We start from the raw sequence: 18,218 nt of genomic DNA, 5'->3' as shown, positions 1-18,218 counted from the left end.
GTCATTTATGGACTGAGAGTGAATATGCAGACTTCTTTTTCAGCATATAGGCATTTTACTGTTCAAAGCGAAACATTTTTGGAGGAGCCATCCTGACAGACTGTCTTGGACTTCTGGAGACACCATCCGTGCATGACTTTCCTGTGGTGCTACTAATCGGGCATTTCGCCCCAGGAACGTATGTGATGCCATCTGTAATATTCTGCGTGAGACAAAAATAAATTCTTGCGAATAGTTCTTTCTTGTTCAGTATTGTGAAGATTACTTTAATATTTAGGTATTATTTTTTTGCATGCTTCACCTAGCATTTATTTCACAGTTTTCAGATTCTAATTTTGTTTCCATTTACATCGATCAAAATTTCATGCTTCGTGAACTATCAGAGAGCCCAATTTTCGGCTTAGCCTCCCCAATTGATTGCGCCATTTCACTGATAATCAACAAACTAACCAACTGTACAACGCCATTCGGCAATCTCTCTGAACAAGGGCAGAAGTCTACAGCGGCGTAAAATTTAATGAAGTGTAAGCTGAAGGAGCTATTCTGTAGATTGGCACTTAGGTGGAAACTGTTGGACCCATATGTGTTTATCGTGAGAAGCCGACTAGTCGGGAAGTGCAGACGTCGGCTGTCCACAGTAGATATTTTCATGCACTTTGGTATGCGAATAAATTGTGAATCGCAACATACTATGGCAATTCTGCTAGTTTCACGCAACTTATAGCCTGTAAACATTTTACTACTGCACTTCAGTTTTCCGATCCCTCGTAGGACTTCAAAAAGTAAACATTAATGAGTATAGAGCGGCTAAAGCATGCGTTCTTTCACAGTGTAATCAAATGTTATGATGGATTACCTAAACGACGTTTCATAACGAATGTCAACGCGGAATTTTGGGAAGCGGTGCCCATCAGGTTTAATCCAGCGTCTCTCAAGGTGCTTCTATGTGCAACCATGAAAACATCGATCGTGTAACAAGGCTAAAACGTTGTACTTTAGAAGAGCACTACATAGGGAAACCTATAGGATCAAATAATAGGAGTTAACGTCATTGCTGATGCAGCTGTCCGAGATACCACTAGTAGGAGTGCCGACGTTCTTTTTTTTTAACATTCAGCATTATTCATTTATAGAAACTAATGTGTCAAGAGTTCGAAAAGCGCAGCAGTCCAGTTGCTGCTCGACATGGCGGAAAAATGCTGGTTCATATCTTGTGAAGTTATGATGCCCGAAGAGTACGCATTTGGGCTGGTTAGTTCATGATTACGAGCGCTGTGGTCTGCGTCCCTCCCTTCGTCCTGCTGTTTAGCGCAGTTTTATGCTCGTAATTATGATTCCAGCCTATAATGTTCAGCAACTACCCCCAGTAAGCTGTAAGTCATGTGGCATGAACTAGGAGAACTGAATAAATGATGTGTTCCGCGAGATATCAACCACCCTGCCCGGTTCACGTTCACAAAACTAACGAAATGCATTATTATTTCTACCTTGCATAAATTCCGCGTAAAAGTTCACTTCCTTCTCGGGTACGATTCACTAGCTTCACTATAATGTTTGAAAGTCCCTGATGTAATGTAATTGGAGCGAAAGTTAGTTGCCTTTATTTGAATATTCCAGAACTTACTAATTCTGTGAAAATGCCAGGCTCCCCAGCTTTTCTCTAATGGTAGACGAACCCCGTTTGGCGAGGTAAAATGTTGCCAGAAATATAAAGCAGAAGTTTCGCCAACTTAACGCACCCACAGAAACAGATGTTACCGTTTGAATATAGGTTAATTTTAGTCGCTGTGACTATGAGCAGCCTACTCTGATGAAAACCACAGTTTGTATTTTCCTTTCAATGTCAACGCCGTCAGTTTATTCTTTAGATGAAATCATCTGCGTGATACGCTGCATTCACCTCTCCCCCCTTTCAACCGCACGCGTAGCCGTTAACAAGTAGCACACTACAACGAACGGAAAGCGTCAGTAAATTGTAAGGATTCATAGGGTCTCTGTGAACTCAACAGTCTCGGTGGCAGTGACCGAGCTACACCGGCAGCCTTCGTGCATCCAACGACTTTAAAGCTGCAGCTGCAATGATGGATGCATACTGTAAGGCTGATAAGGTTATGCTATTATACGTATGTTGTGATTTGCTGCTTTGTTGTGCTTGTATACGCGGGAAGGTTACGTTTCTTATACTTATTCTTGTTACCTCTCTAGAGATTTGGTTTGTGCTAGAACTCTCGTCATTTCAAGATAGTCGTGCCTAACGCACTGCGAGAGCGTTGCACGGTTTTCTACGATCTACAAGCGTTAACAAAACTTTATGAGTAGCCTTAGTGTGTGCGCAGGGGCACGTTTCCCGTGATGACTTTCTACCACGTATTATTACTATCTTCAGTACAATTTGCCAGGCACGTAACGAGATTAACATCTCCTACATTTCACTGGAGACAGCTCCTCTCTCTTCGGCAACACGTATTGTACACACATGCAAGCATTTGTACAGTACAAACTGCGAGAACAACGGGGGCGACAGCATTTGACAAAGCTGCCTGGGCGTTAGCGTTCTCTCGGAGATAACATTCCTACTTTTCTAGTCAGCGAGGAGAATAGCCTCGAACACATTTTGAAAAAAATTGCCCACCAGCTCTCGACATGCACATCGTTCTTACAAAGTATAAGGCCTGGGTATCAGGCGTCATCATGTTTTCTGAAATCATAAGAGAATTAGTAAAACCCCTCGTATTACTTAAACCTTACGGGCAGAAAATTTTCAAGTTTGCGGTGTGCGCAGCTGCTTAATGAAGCAGCAAAAAGCTGGCGCAGGGCACGCCATTTGGGCGGCTATTCACTTAAGAAAAAATGCAAAAGAACACGTTTGAAAAGTGCATCCCTTCACGCGATAAACATTTTACATAAACGTCCCCCACGCACGAGAACCGCTTATCGACCAAAGCATTACTATGCACCACAATACCCTGCACATCTTGAGCCATGCCAAACGATAGCCGTAAATAGTCTAGACTCCAGGTAGACGCAATTTCCCCCCAAGCCATCCCTCGCGGCAAGCTGCTTCCGAAACAGCCATCTGACAAAGTATGGCAGAAAATGAACAAAAGCCGAACTAAACCACTGGAACAAGATACGCTTTTTCCCCAAGTTTCCCGAGTTGTAGAGTTTTTGCGTGAACAGTAAGTGGAGTACGTTTGCTTGTAGGAGAGAGACAGGCTTTTGCCTATATCCCGAGCGTATGAGTAAATGGTCTCGCATGGGGAGTATGCAAATATCGGTGATCAGAGAAGGGGGTGCAGCCTGGGAACAAGCCCGGATGAGGCGTTGCCCGGCAGTTTCAACCGCTTAAAGTTTGTCCTACCAGGGTGCCAAGCGAGGTGCCTCGTTTCGCCACCGCTTGCCTTCGAGCTTTGCTTTCTTTGCCGCATCAACGTCATTTACTTCGATGCGGATGTATGATGCAAGCTTGGTGAATAGGTAGGCCTCGCCTACTTATTATAGATAAAATGTGCGTCCCCGCGGAACTCTTCGTGGTGATAATGTTCATTCGCTGAGGGCGCCGCACTATGCGACTTTCCATAAGGTCTTTGAACGAGTTTACGTGCGGTGCGGTCTAGTGTTAAAGGGAACCCGTGAGTGTAGAGAGTGCGAAACTTTACCTCAGACAAGTGTACAATCGCTCGTGATAGCAGCGGTTTCCTTGTGATTGATGACGCTGGCACCTTCCTAGACACATAGGTAATACGCTAACTTTGCTTTTTCCGACACTTGCACCTATACAGCGCCTGGGAACTGCCCATTAGTATTTTTGGATTTAACCATGGAATCATTGTACACTTCTCGTGTTTCATGAATCTGGCATGTAGCACAGGTAGAACCGGCTCCTTTTAGCGATAAGCGGTCTTCCACTAAGGCTTTATTGCTCTCTTTACCCCACCCGCTGTGGTGGCATAATGGCTTTCGCGTTGCACTGCTAAATGCGAGAGCATTGTGGAGCCATGCGGTCAAGGCACTTTTGGCAAAATATAATTGGACATCTGAACGATCAGGCAATTGTCAAAGAACTTGTAATCTTTAGCTCTTAATTTCCCGTGCTTCGCCACTGTGATGAATATGCTGACAGAGTGCTTCCACGTCGACTCACTCCTCCCATGTCTTTCTTGGTGCTTGCGTACTGTGAACGCCGATTGCGCGAGCTAATCTTTGATGTCGCGTTGTTTAAGTTGCGGGTGTTCGAGGAAGTGAATTTTCTAAAAATTCTGAGGGCACCTAAGCACTTATGAGTTGTGAATTGAAAAAAAAAATTATGTTCAATTGAACGCCGCTGAGCGGACCTTCCAGGGATAAACTTCTCGCTGGCCAGGAAGCACATTCAGACGTTTAGCCAACGCCTGGTTTAACCCAGTGGGTAAGACACTCGGCTTCTGAACGCAGGCGAACGCAGGCGAGAGCTTGCGCGGACAAGGAACGGGTTGATAACACAGTCTTCCGAGCGCTGGAGCGAGGGTCACATGACTTGGCGGTGATGCCCTCTCTCCTCAAGCAACATCTGGTGCGCCAGCGTGGCTACAGGTGTGTCCCCTTTCGGCTGCTCTACTCCGTTGAAGTGCGCACATGCCGTGGCCTCGCAGCCAATGGGAATTTAGATACCGCTTGGCTGCCACGGACAGCGGCTTTTTTGCTCAATGAGCCATTTGTTGCTTTCGCATCAATAAGTGAGCAAGGTTGTGGCCCTATAGCACTCCTGTAAACACGGAGCATTAAAACTCGTAAAAATCCAACAGATGTACCAAAGCAAGGGAGAAAGCTTGCACTCATGCTTTTTAATGTTTCCTCTGACCACGCACCTTGTAAGGGATACACATGCATTTTAATAAGGAAAATTTGCCTTCAATCGTACCTCACTAGAAGCACCAATCTTGACTCATCATAGACGGAAATAGAACATGTATACATTATTTTTTCCCATATTTGTTTTCCGCGACTTTGCTATTGGAGATTTTCCGTGCTTGAGAAGTTTGTCTGAATAATGAATTGAATTCTGGGGTTTTAGGTGCCAAAACTACGATTTGATTGTGAGGCACGCCGTAGTTTGAGACTCTGGATTAATTTGGACTACTAGGGGATCTTTACCGTGCCCCCAATGTACGCGACACGGGCGTTTTTACATTTTGTCCCCGTGGAAATGCGTCCGCCTTGGCCATGATTTGATGGTTTGTTGAATGGGGCTGGTTGATTCATCTTTAGAATAAAAACAGGAACAGCGCCACACAGGACAAGCGAGTAAAGAGCACAGGACAGAGCGCTCTGTCCTGTACTCTTTACTCGCTCGTCCTGTGTTGCGCTGTTCCTCATTTTATTCCATGGATGAACCAACTAGCCCCATTGAGCACACTGCTAAAGTTCATTTCTCGTACAACGAGATTTGATCCCGCGTTCGCGTGCTTAGCAATGCAACACGATAGCCGCTAAGCCGCCGGGGCGGTAACTTGTCTGAAAAAATTTTGCTCGAAGCAAATACCACTCCTGCATATGGTTTCTTGTGCTACCAAGAGATAACAGCATAGGTACCATCACATTTTCTTTGTCGCATACATTATTTTTGCAACACTACAATTCCCGAAACTATTCCAGCAGATTCTATCTTTTTTTAATTTATCGCTACATTCATAATATTGTACCGTAATATTTGGCAGAGTAGGCAGGTATGTTACATCAATGAAACTGTTACTTCTCGTTGCGCAACTAACTGCTATGTTATGCTTCACGAACAATAAAGTAAAGCCTTTAAAATAAAGCATCTCAGTAGCTCTTGTTCACTTAGCTTGCTCAGTTCTCGTATACACTCATGAATAATCCAAATCAAACATTGAGTGTTTGTGCTGGACTGCTGGGTAGTTCGCAAATAGTTCAGTTGAACCTGGGCTAAACTGTACCGAGCATCATACTATTTACCACTACTGTTTGGTAAAGGTGCGGATGCATAGTGCGGTCGCAGGTGGATCCGCACTTTCCCCTGGAGCCGTACCTCTTTCACTAAAAGATACGGTTGACCTCTTCTCACTTCCCTTAACGCCACACCCCCAGAGCTGGCGCCTCAACCAGGATCCACTATGCGATTTCTTAGCCACTTGCAAGCCCACATTTATGTTCCGCAACAACTGTACTTGCGCGCTGTCCAGTAACGCACGCCGCATTGCAGAAGTCACAGCTCACTCGTTTTTACTTGTTGACTTTCTGCAACACAAGCGGGTTGGATCGTTCTCTTTCGGGAACGCAATAGGGATGCTCTGCCGCTTTGTTTCGTCTCGCGACGTTGTCTGTATGCTTTCCTGCTTTTTTTTTTTTTTAGCGAGGCGGCGTTCTCCTGACACGTTCTTCGCTCGAGTGTGCTTCTGACCCCTCACAGCTGGTCGCCACCTTCCTAACAGGCCCTTCCATCTCGAGAGTACATGCGCCACAGTGTCGGTCTGTTTCTAATGGCCTGTCCTCGTGCATTTAAATCTGCACCTTATGTCCAGTTTTTCGCTAGAAAGTCCCATAAATGCTACAATAAAGACCATGCTCCGCAAAATATGAAGGGACTAGCATTCGTTCAAGTGAATTTCTCAGGTTGCGTACTCAATGAAGGACGCAATGCTGACTGGGAATACTGCATGGTATTGTAGCATGTGACGTCTGGTAGCTGCAAGGTCACTCTTAGATTTTCCCAGCAGGAATTGCCTTGCGCGCGCGCATTGCTTTAACATGTCATGGTCGCGTATTGGTCGAACCCCGTCCAAAGAGTCTTAGCGCAGCGCTGAACCTTCTTTATCGCTTTGTCCTTCGGGAGAAACTGGCAAATTTATTTTCCTCTTTGTGCTTCGCCAGTGATAGCAGCAGCGCTCCGTTCATGCTTTGAACATGATCAGCTGACAGTGAGTACACGTGCATGCTAATAGCTGCATAGAAACGAGAAAAAGGAATCGCTGCATTGTACAGAACAAGATTTTTAATACACTGTCTAAATATGGCACTAGGGCGGAGCACTGTGTGGCGATTGGAGCAGGCTACATCAGCCTGCAGCCAACAACCTTCTTTTCCTCCTCGTAGTAGCTATAAAGCGTACTTTCCTCCTAACAGAATAGCACGTGATATTCTATGGCTTCTTTGAATATCTCGAATTTCTTATACACCATTCTCAAACTTCTGGAAATCTGCCAGTGGGTGTGGGCCTATTTTTGATCGAAAGCAGATAATCGACATGATCCGCTGTGACATAAGAGGTTTAGGCGCCTTAAACATATTCACATATCTATCGTACTTCTCTGTGCATGCATCTGTAAGCACCAATCGTCCATGTGAAAGGTTCGCGCATCCCCTTCATTTTTATGATCTTGCTACGTAGACACTCCACATTGTACATCTGCCCGAACTGGTGTTCGTATTTCAGAATAGCTTGCGGCGTAAGTGTAAAAAAAATTACATTATAAAATAGAGTTACGAGGTGTGTTGTGTAACCGGCCGTGGTTACCTAGTGGCTATGGTGTTGTGCTGCTAAGCACAAGGTCGCAGGATTCAATCACGGCTATGGCGGCCGCACTTCTATGGGGAAGAAATGTGAAAAAAAAACCAACAACCGTGTACTTAGATTTAGGCGCAGGTTAAAGAACCTCAGGTGGTCCAAATTTGCCGAGCCACCTACTACGGCGTGCCTCATAATCAGATCGCGGTTTTTGTACGTACAACCACATAACTTTATTGTTTAGGTGTTCTGTGTATAAATATAAATATTGTTTGAGGCTATGCGTTGCATATAATGAAAATTAAGAAAAATTACAGGCATCATGTTTAGCTCTATACCATTTAATTACCCGCTTCACGAGTGAAGGGTAGCAATATCAGTATTTATCTTTCATTTAACCTCCCCGCCTTTCATATCTCATTTTCGCATCGGTCTTTTCACAAAACTTCCCTCCACGTGGGTATTAAAATCTGCATTGGACCTGAATAATGTTTTGTATCCTCAGCTGTGCTGACAATGACGTTAATTTACGTCTGGAAATAGGGCAATTGCGGAAAAAATCTTACAGACAGTCAGATGTTGTAGATAAATTGCGTTCACCACTCACAAATTCCTCTAACTCTTTTTCGCCTAGCTGCGTGCGCTACTGCATTACTTTATATTTTTCTTCCCCGGCTTTATTTTCCTTTTCATGCTACCTCGCTCTGACGTACGCTCTTCATTCAGTGGTTGCCACCGGGTGAAAATCAGAGTTACATGAGAGGAGGCATGCCGTTGAATGTGCTGGCTTTGTTCAGTGCGAATATCAAGCCTTCGAGGAGATGGCGGAGTTATACTAGAACTTGTTCTTGGTGAGGCGAACTGTAGCACAAGTGCTGAATACTGGGTTTCATGCTCATTGGCTTTGCAGGAAATTGTAGGTGTCTGTTTCAATATTCGTTAACACGTCTCAAAGAGAAATTTTATTCAATCTTGTTTCATATAGTTTTCATTACTTCCACGTCATAGGGCAAAAGAAGTGACAATATTATCGCAAACTTCAGAGCTATTCAGGCAGCTGCTAGCGTCACGCATTTACTAAACCCACTCCCCGGCATCTTTGCACGCTGCATCCCCTACCAAACGAATCTACATCAGAACGGCAAGTCGGGCCAGTTGGTTTGAATTCATACTAAGGTTTGTTACAGCGCAACCTCAGACAAGGACAACAGAAGGTGTTGTTGTTTTATACCTTCTGTTGTCCTTGTCTTAGGTTGCGCTGTAACAAACCTTAGTATGAAACGAATCTACACTGACCAAGCGTCGACGTGAATTCTCATTCTTCGGACGGCGCAGCTGAGTGGCATATCTCAAAAAGACTGGGCCGCTAGTGTGTGTGAACCGAGCGCCTGGCTCAAGTGGCAGTCTTCGACGGCACTATCAGATGCGCCCAATAGCTGTTCTGCCAATCGGCGCATTTGGTGTCTCTATAAAAGCCAGGTTTTAATGGAGCCAGCATCACTTCACAGTGATGCAGGTACTACTAGCATCAGCCCTGTATTAAACCCACGCCCCTGCATCTTTGCAGGCTGCGCTGGCTACCGAACGAATCTACAGTGACCAAGCGTCGCCGTGCATACTGAATCTTCGGACGGCGCAGCTGAGTGGCATATCTCCAAAAGACTGCACCGAAAATGCGTGCGATCCGAGCGCCTGGCTCAAGTGGCAGTCTTCTACGGCACTATCCTATGCGCCCGAATGCTGTTCTGACAGTCGGCGCATTTGGTGTCTGCTATAAAATATCAGCTTTTGTTGCAGCCAGCATCACTTCAGAGTGATGCAGGCAGCTGCTAGCCCTAGTCGTGTACTGAACCCACGCCCCTGCTTCTTTACAGGCTGCGTCCCCTACCGAACGAATCTAGACTGACCAAGTGTAGCCGTGCATGCTCAATCTTGGGACGGCGCAGCTGAGGGGCATATATCAAGAAGACTGCGCCGAAAGTGCGTGAGAACCGAGTGCTTCGCTCAAGTATCTGCCTTCGACGGCACTATCGGATGCGCGCAACTGCTCTTCTGACAATGGGAACATTTGGTTTCTGCTGTAAAAGCCCGGTTTTGATGGAGCCAGCATCACTTCATGGCGATTCAGTCAGCTGCTAGCATCAGCCATGTACTAGACCCGCGCCCCTTCGTATTTGTAGGTACGTAAGCATTTTCGCGTTTTTCTCCAGCTCATTTTTAAGCTCTTGAATCGCTGTGCATTCTAGGAAATTCGTAATAGGTAAAAGTCCACTGAAATCACTCGGACAAGTTCTTGTGTGCACACCACCGGGTACCGTAAAGAAACTCCCTAAAGCATTGCTTGACATGTCCTCAATGCTAGAAATTATCACAACAATGATCAGATTTGACGTTAGAGGCTTATCTGATAGCAACAAACAGTCCCTGAGGGACATGCAGGAGCGAAAAACTTACATGGGTACCACGAATAGGACATTTGGACAACTTAGGACTAATGTGCTGAACGTTCGCAGAAGATTTTGTATTAACTGAACACTCTGGTAAGATCCAGCTACGCAGCAGTTTGAGAAAAAATAATCAAGAAGGCTGTATAAAGAGAAATCTTCCGCGTCTGCACTTGGCTTTCAGGACTTTGAGCCTATATTCTTTAACTAACACTATTGCCAACAGAATAAGTTTCTTCTCGCAAAAGTTCATCAGGCAAGAAGGGACTTATTGCAAGCATTGTAAGTGTGTTTCGGTATCGAAAGCCAAAATTCTAATGCGGAAAGCAGAGAATTCTTGATTACTCGACATGATTACTGAGGTTGCACTGAAGGTAGTTCAGGTGACACAGGTATTAAATCTTGTTTATCGCACCTGTCATGACGTTTTCAATCAATTCAGCTGAAGGCGGATTCCACAAATCTCACGGCATTTCGATACTTCATTGTACCATTCGAAGTTTTCGCAGAAACAAACGCATACGGTTTTCTTTCTTGGTGCCGCACAGTTTGACATTTGTTGTAATTGGTTTGAATGAAACTTGGTTTAGAAAAGGTGAGCACATTTGCATGCCTGGATGCATTCTTGTGAGCAATCGCAGGGTTGCAGCATCTCGTGGTGTGAGTGTGGCTTTACTGATCAAGCAGACGTTCCAATTTAGATTCATTTCCGATGTGGAAATGAGTGACAGTGCGGTTGAATCTCTCTTTGTTATTTTATATTAGTGTACAGTTGTTTGTACAATATACCGCTCACGAAGCTCGAGTCTACTAGTTTTTTATCATCCATTGGAATGCATCTTTTCCACCATAAGTACTAAGGGCTATGGTAATATCACTCTTGTGGGTTACTGCCCAAAGACATATCGATATTTTCAAAAACACCAATTATGAGTGCTCCCCTCTGCAGTCATACAGTCTTAAGAACAGAACCTATGAACCTAGTACAATTTAGCCAACTACATCTATACATATAGACCATGTTTTGTGGAAGAGTAACAAAATATTTTCTGGCTTCTACGATATGTCTCGCTGACCACTGCGCTATTTTTGCTTTATTACGCAACACGGATAATCCGCTAACAAAGAACAACCTCAAAAATATTTAATAAATATTGCGGGAACAAAATGTGAAAATTAATTAAATGTTACGAAGTATTTAACAGTGACACTCATATCGAATGCGCAAACTTTGAAAATACACACACGTTATCTGAATGTACCACATATAAACACGACAAATACAAGGAACCTTTATGCCCTTGGATGATTAACGCCGTGCTTACAGCTATAAAGGAAAAGTATTGGTGCTACCAAAATTGAAAGAATACCAGAAATATAACAAATATTGTCAGAAAAGTTTTCGAATTTCTCCTAACCATGTAGTGGCTCCAATCTGGAGGCGAAAAAGAAGAATACAACTTCTTTATTATAACTAGCACAACGCAATAATAAAAGAATGTAGGAGGTTCTAAAAGGTGTAATTGATGACCCGGTTAAAAAACAAATCACCCGGTAACAGGTTGACGCCAAATGTGCCGAAACCTTTAATGCATACTGTACTAGAATTGGTTCAGAGTTAGCTGACCGTATCACAGCTAGTAAACAAAATTTGAATTGCCTGGTCATAGCTAGTACGCTTTGCTTGGAGCAGGTGGACGAGCATACTGTAACCTTAATAACATATGGCGTGCTTTTCTACAAATCTGCTGCTCACGATGGCATTACCACAAAATCTTTGAGAGAAAATATTAATGTTCTTGTGCCATTACTTAAAAAAAAAATATTCAATAAATCCATAAGGTAAGCCACATACCCTGACGTTTCAAAGATCGCAACAGTTTGTGCTCCATATAAAACTGGTCACATCAATGGCCCTGGCCGCTATCTCTGCGCTCAGCATTATAAATCCTGTATTTGAGAAGGTCATTGCGGCTCAGTTAAAACACTACCTAAACGCAAACAAACTTCAGGTTCCAAGCACGCATTCCTAGAGAATCGATCAATATCATCAGTAGTGTTAGTAATAAGTCAGAGACACATCACTACGCAAAAGAGAAATTGCGGTAGGAATATCTCTAGATCTAAAGAAAGCCATCGACACAGTCATTTATCCTACACTTCTGAAAAAAACTACAGATCTACGGATTTAGCCAAGCTACAATGAACCTCTTACTAGCTACTGAAGCGGTCGAAAGCAATATGTAAGCCTTGACTCCTTTTCTTTTTAACATAACACTATTGTCACAGGCGTTCCGCAAGGATCAGTTTTGGCACCCTTACTCTTCTCGCTATATGTTGATGACTTCTTATCCGAAATAATATAAACAAAAGCTGTTATTGACGCTGACGATACCGCACTAATCTTTTCAGCTAAATACCTTAATGATTTGCAGAGCAGTATAACTAGCCAGTTATCATACATGTCAACTTGGTTTACGTGTAACAGATTAACACAAAACATAGATGAGGCGAAATACATGGTGTTCCACTCCTGATATTCTAAATGTGCCACAACAAGCATGCAAATTCATCTTGAAGGAGGCACAATAGAACAGTTAGACAATATAAAATACTAAGGGGTTATTAAATTCCAACCTATAGTATAGACCACATATACCCAGTATATGCGCGAAATTAGCTTCTGCTTCTTGTGTAATAATGAAATGTAGATCATGTTTTAATCTTAACCTAATTAACATTATTTACTTTTCTCTCTTCCACTGCCACATCATGGGCTGGTGCATAAAGGCTACTTAGATGTCGTTCGGTTTCAAAATAAAGCAGTTGCGCGTTATAACATGCAAAAGCCCACGTTATAAAAACACCGTGCAATTCAGCCACCTTAGCATTTTACAATTTCTCCTGGCATCTGAAATAAAGTTGCGTTTCTAATTACCAACATTTTAGACGTAAAACGCTCATTGTCGCCGGGCTTCTGCATTATATCTAATCGAAATACAAGCAATTCAACAAACCTAAACTATAACCTCCCAGCCTCTCGTAACACGTATGTCAAGGACTGATTGAGTTTCATGGTGTCCAAATGTGGAATTCAGTACCCCATGAGGTAAAAATGGTAAACAATTTCTTGTTTTCTTTGAAAAAACTGTAGCTCCCTAAAATTAAGTAATCCATTTTTATTGGTTTAATCACTACTTGTTATACTGTCTGTTTCAACACTTGTGAATACACTTGTACATAAACTTTTTCTCTATTTCTTATTTTTTGCAAATATACATTACTTGTATGCATTATATAGTCTTCTTGGTGTGAGGTGATCCATTTTCTTTAGTTTTCCTACAAATATCTACTAAATTTTGTAGGTGCTAATAGACGTACATTGAAAATTGCCCCAACACATTTTTGTACAAATTCATGTATGAATGAAAAACTAATTCACGCATGTTAACATAGTATGAAAGCCCAATTTAAGGGGCTTATAACATACGATATCTTTAAAAGCCTCCGTGATCGCTCCCGTTTGTCTGAAAATTTAGCCTGCGTACATAATTAGTAATAAAGACAACCACAACAAAGATCATTGAACCTAAACCTCATTGGGGGTACTTCAAATCGCTTAAAACTAACATATCCGAAAGTAAAGTGTTAGGCATATACTAGTATATATGAAGTTGGGTTGTTCAAATGTTTGCTACTAGTGGATCACGAGAAAGAACCAAGCCTGGTTGCTATCTAAGCATGTGTTTAGCATGTTTTTGGTGGTGCGTATTTGTGGGGCACCATGTTGCACTACGTGTTATAGGTGGCAATCTCCTTACCACCGTTCATAACTGGCAAGTGGGAGCCGACTGGTATTTCGAGCGCCGCTTCCCAAAGGACCAATTCAGTACCCCGTGCAGCGTCTCAAACGACAGCGTCTGCTACTAGTGGGCCAGCGTCTCATCGACGGCGCCTACAAACGCACATCTTGGCAGTGCAGGGAAAGCCGCAGGGCCAATGCGCAGAGTCTCCTTACGCAACAAAAAAAGAGTTCCCCTAGTTAATTATAAATTTCCACATTTCCCCAGGTCAAGTAAGTTCTACTTGATTTATTAATATGTTAACATTGCAGTGAGAAGCCGTATATGATATACTATAATTACTGCGCTCTTTGCAAACCAATTCCTTAGATTTATTTATTTGCTATTTCTCGAATGGGAAAGAATTTTCTGAGCACCTGTTCTTTCCAGTAAACAGGGTGCAGGCTCACGGACAAACGAGCTGAGGGCAGCTTTGTAGACACATTTGATAAAAAAAAAAAGCTGGTGAGAACGCAGTTCTCACAAACATACGAGATTTAGACATGGCATTCACAAAGGTAAAATCAATATTTCGTCATATTTTACTTAACATCCCTATTCCCAAATAATAATGGTTCCGAAATAATAATAACCACATTTAAGTTGTTGCATAGCTAATTGAATACAATCGTGAAAGTAAAGCGACAACTTACACGGAACCCAGAAGTAAAATAGACAAGATAGCAATAATTCCAATGTATACGGCTGTCATCGGTATGCCGTTTCGTGATAGCGCTGCACATTATCGACATGTTTACGTGTATGGCATGGACAGTATGACGACGACGACCGCAGCGCTGTGACGACTGCGGTTTGACAACGACGAAACGATGACGATTGAGATGATAAGCACACGATTACGGCGGTAGTATGACTAATGCGGCATGTCAGCAGTGACAATCGACTTACAACGCCGGGACGACGACTTCGAGGGGATGGTGGCACCGTGACAGTAGAAAAACAGCGAGACGATGGCGCAGGAAGGAAAAAAAATAGAAGTGACCCTGACGTCGTTTTAATGCGATATCATTCTAGGTGGACCACATGCATTTTGTAGCTATCGGTCTGACAAGGGCATTTGCGGTGTTTGTAAAAAACACTAAACATCGTTCTTCTGACTTTTATCGCGATACCATCAACGTCGCTGCTGAATCTGATGGGATCAGCGCATCGTAAACCATGGTGCTTTGACGCAGCTGTCTACTGTGATCGCTACGGACGGCTCCTGCGTCGACTTCTGGCTCACATGATGCTTGACTCGGTACCCGCTGGCGGCGATCAGCTACGAAAGGGCCCTGTGGGTTGTGCATTGTTGGGATTTGCGGCGTTTGTGAAAAGCTGTAAACGTCGTTCTTCTGTCTTTTATAGGTGAGTGCAGGCTCATAGCGTTGTAAACTGTACCTCAGTGCACGCCGCAAATCTCAAACTCAGTGCCTATGATTAAATGTGTACAGTATGGGTGTTGACATTGTCACAAATCGAGCGGGCATAGGTATACCCATAGCCAACGACTACCGTGTAGCAGTAGTGAAAGGCTTCGTTTTCGTGCAGCTGCTGGTTTCTTGGCTACTTGGTGCCCGTGAGGGCCACTGATTGTTCTTATGTTTTCTGCGGCTCATCTCCCAATCTGCTGCGGTGGCATTGAAGCCAATCCCGGCCCTGACAAGATAGACAAGTTTCTTGATGCTCTAAAGGATGCCGAATCTGTGCTTGAAAAAATTGAAAAGGAAATCAGCATTGAGATGAAGGACATTTGATTAGGTATAACTGATCTTAACAAACGCCTTTTGAAAATGGATGCTTCGCTAGACGATTCTTCGGGAAATGCCACAGCGTTATCCGAAGTCGAAAAAGGAGTCCATGACATCAAAAGCGATCTTTCATCCTTTTCTGATAGGCGGGATACTGAATCTAACATAGTTGAACTCGTTGATAACGTCAACAATCGCATGCGCAGAAAAATATTTATATTCAAGGGCTTGCCCGAGGCAGAGAAAGAAGACTACGAGGCTTCTCAAGTGGTCATTGAAAGCTTCTGAAGACATCACCTTGGCTTCGAGGTAACGGACATTGAACGTGCATACCGCATAGACCTCGCAGGCAAGGGCAGCACCGGTCAGTAATAGTAAAATTTCTAAACTACGAGACAAAATGCAGTATTCTGGCTCATTCCTACAAGCTAAAAATTTCAAATTAATGATTTGGATAGGTAAGGACTTTTCACCTTACTTGCGGCACAAACAGCTTCGCGACTTCGCTCGATCGAATTGTCAACTCAATGAAAGGTTCAAGCTATCCTTCGATAAGCTAAAGATAGGCAGGAAACTAAATCGGCACCAGCATTCAGAGAGCAGGGTCGTGGAATGGGTCCAGCGAAATGCAAACCCATGACGTATTCGCCACGTGCAGAAAGACAGGGGGACAACTACATTTTCTATAATTTCCACGCGCCGGGGTTGCCGGGGTTGCTCAGTGGCTATGCAGCCCAGCATGGTGCTGGGCTGCTGAGTACGAGGTCGCGGAATCGAATCCCGGCCACGGAGGCCGCATTTTGATTGGGGCGAAATGCGAAAACACCCGTCTACTTAGATTTAAGTGCACGTTGAAGAACCCCAGGTGGTCGAAATTTCCGCAGTCCTCCAGTACGGCGTGCCCCATAATCAGAAAGTGGTTTTGGCACGTAATTTTGTTTTCTATAATTTCCACCAACTTTCGTAGCATCCTTAACAAGCAAGATCAGCTTACTTTCCTCATTCACGCTTGTAATGCAGATGTTATAATAGCAACGGAAACGTGATTAACTCCCAAAGTTAACAATTGTGAGTTACAAATTTCAAATTTATTAACTCTTTTTCATAAAGACCGTGTGGATAGAAAAAGGCCATGTCGTAATAACCGAAAGAAAGCCTATAAAGGCAAACCCATTCCTACTGACAGCATTCTTGAAACTATTTGGGTTGCATGCGATTTGCCAGCTGTAACTTTGGTTATTGGAGCATGATTTAGGCCACCTGACCTTCTACAAGATTTTTCTGAGGAACTGCAGTCTGTATTAGGCTCCGTCCAATCCGAATATAATAACTCTCCCGTAATGTTGGACGGCGATTTCAACTTTCCAGGTATAGAATGGTCTGCTGTAAAGTCACCTGGCACGCGCCAGACACGCGATTGTGCAGATTTTGTTGACCTTTTAGAATATTTTCAGTTGTCTCAACTTATCGAAACCCCTACGCAGCACAATGCTATTCTTGAACTGCTTCTAACAACACACCCCGAACGTGCTACCGTGGATGTACTAGAGTATATCAGTCACCATCGTGTCATACATTTTACCTTTAAAACGTGAACCCTGCAGAAACGACGACAAGATTTATGATTATTCTAAAGCTGATCCCGAAGGCTTTAACTATAAGCTTTTTGAATTTTATGTCGTTCATGCAAATGTATGAAAACTGTTCGTTGCAAGAAAACTGGATTCGCTTTCGTGACGAGTTGTTAAAACTGCGGAGGAGATACAGTCCAAAAAAATCGATCTATGAAACAGCAGGCAAGCCATGGTTTACCCAAGAGATTAAGCAATATTTGAATAAAAAGAAACGTTTGTTTCGAAAAGCGACAAGCGCAAGATCTGTTGAAGCTAAGTCAGAATATTTATCGTTTTCTAAAGAATGTGCATTACATGTTCAGCTTGCCAAATATAAGTTCAAATATAAATTCAACCAGGATAGTTCGCAATTTCTAAAAACAGATCAAAAAAAAAGAAGCTTGGAAAGCCATTTCTCCCACATTTACGAAAGAGTTACCTGTTTTTGACACTGAGTCTGGCGCTACACTCCATGTCATGGATGTTGCTAATCGCTTTAATTTATTCTTTTGTAGTGTATTTATTGACAAAACGCCCCTAGATATGTCAACACAGTTTTCGGTGTTGCAGAACTGCAGAATCATTTAAATGTCTAGATGTTCATCTTTCTACGACTTTGCCTTGTCATAATCAAGTGGCTTGTATTTTTTCCGCTGCATGTCAATATCTTGGCTTCCTTCGTCGTACGCTTCGTCAGGCTAATAGTGATAACAAGCTTCTTGCATATACCACCGTACTTCGTTCAAAGCTCGAGTATGCCTCATTTATATGAAACGCGCACCAAACGCATCTTATTACGAAATTAGAATTTTTTCAGAACAAGGCAGTGCGATTTATTACAGGTAACTATACACAACATTCACGCATCACCAAAATAAAACATGACCTAGGAGTCATCCCATTGCAGACTAGAAGATATCTCGCTTAACTTTCTTCCATCAGATTTTTCATCCCCCAAATATCTTCTTTCACGCACACATCTTACCAGTCAAAAGGAAGGTCCCACGAATTGATCACGAATTTAAGGTCGAACAACCATTTGCACGTACTAAACTATTGTAGTT

The sequence above is a fragment of the Dermacentor andersoni genome, chromosome 5, assembly GCF_023375885.2.
Source record: "Dermacentor andersoni chromosome 5, qqDerAnde1_hic_scaffold, whole genome shotgun sequence".
In the NCBI taxonomy this organism is placed as follows: domain Eukaryota; kingdom Metazoa; phylum Arthropoda; class Arachnida; order Ixodida; family Ixodidae; genus Dermacentor; species Dermacentor andersoni.
Note: the sequence above shows the minus strand (reverse complement) of the source record.